The sequence below is a fragment of the Arachis stenosperma genome, chromosome 2 (genome assembly GCF_014773155.1).
Source record: "Arachis stenosperma cultivar V10309 chromosome 2, arast.V10309.gnm1.PFL2, whole genome shotgun sequence".
Taxonomy (NCBI): Eukaryota; Viridiplantae; Streptophyta; class Magnoliopsida; order Fabales; family Fabaceae; genus Arachis; species Arachis stenosperma.
The window spans coordinates 60,907,784-60,908,963 of NC_080378.1; the positions used below are offsets into that span (position 1 = coordinate 60,907,784).

Consider the following 1,180-nt stretch of genomic DNA (forward strand, 5'->3'; position numbering starts at 1 on the left):
AGGCTTGCCATTGCTAAACCTGTTTCTTCCACCATTATTGTTGTTGAAACCTTGTTGAGGTCTCTGTTGATCCTTCCATGAGAGATTTGGATGATTTCTCCATGAAGAATTATAGGTGTTTCCATAGGATTCTCCCATGTAATTCACCTCTTCCATTGAAGGGTTCTCAGGATCATAAGCTTCTTCTTCAGATGAAGCATCTTTAGTACTGCCTGGTGTATTTTGTATTCCAGACAGACTTTGAGAAATCAATTTGACTTGTTGGGTCAATATTTTGTTCGGAGCTAGTATGGCATTCAGAGTATCAATCTCAAGAACTCATTTCTTCTGATTTGTCCCATTGTTCACAGGATTCCTTTCAGTAGTGTACATGAATTGGTTATTTGCAACCATTTCAATTAGTTCTTGAGCTTCTGTAGGCGTCTTCTTCAGATGAAGAGATCCTCCAGCAGAGCTATCCAAAGAAATCTTGGACAGTTCAGACAAACCATCATAGAAGATACCTATGGTGCTCCATTCAGAAAGCATGTCAAAAGGACATTTTCTGATCAATTGTTTGTATCTTTCCCAAGCTTCATAGAGGGATTCTCCTTCCTTCTGTCTGAAGGTTTGGACTTCCACTCTAAGCTTACTCAATTTTTGAGGTGGAAAGAACTTTGCCAAGAAGGCATTGACTAGCTTTTCCCAAGAGTTCAGGCTGTCTTTAGGTTGTAAGTCCAACCATATTCTAGCTCTGTCTCTTACAGCAAAAGGGAATAGCATAAGTCTGTAGACCTCAGGGTCAACCCCATTAGTCTTGACAGTGTCACAGATTTGCAAGAACTCAGCTAAAAACTGATGAGGATCTTCCAATGGAAGTCCATGGAACTTGCAATTCTGTTGCATTAGAGAAACTAATTGAGGCTTAAGCTCAAAGTTGTTTGCTCCAATGGCAGGGATAGAGATGCTTCTCCCATAGAAGTCGGGAGTAGGTGCAATAAAGTCACCTAGCACCTTCCTTGCATTGTTGGCATTGTTATTGTTTTCGGCTGCCATGGGTTCTTCTTCTTTGAAGATTTCTGTTCGGTCCTCTACAGAGAGTTGTGCTTTAGCTTCTCTTAGCTTTCGCTTCAAGGTCCTTTCAGGTTCAGGGTCAACTTCAACAAGAATACCTTTGTCTTTGCTCCTGCTCATATGAAAG

The 1,180-nt window shown here is 40.9% G+C and overlaps 1 non-coding gene across 1 annotated transcript; it reads left to right on the plus strand.

Moving 5' to 3' along the window:
• The first annotated feature begins 522 nt into the window (after positions 1-522).
• On the plus strand, positions 523-630 carry LOC130965126 (small nucleolar RNA R71). Its single transcript, XR_009081179.1, has one exon. It is a non-coding gene; the product is annotated as a small nucleolar RNA R71 (small nucleolar RNA).
• The last annotated feature ends 550 nt before the right edge of the window (positions 631-1,180 follow it).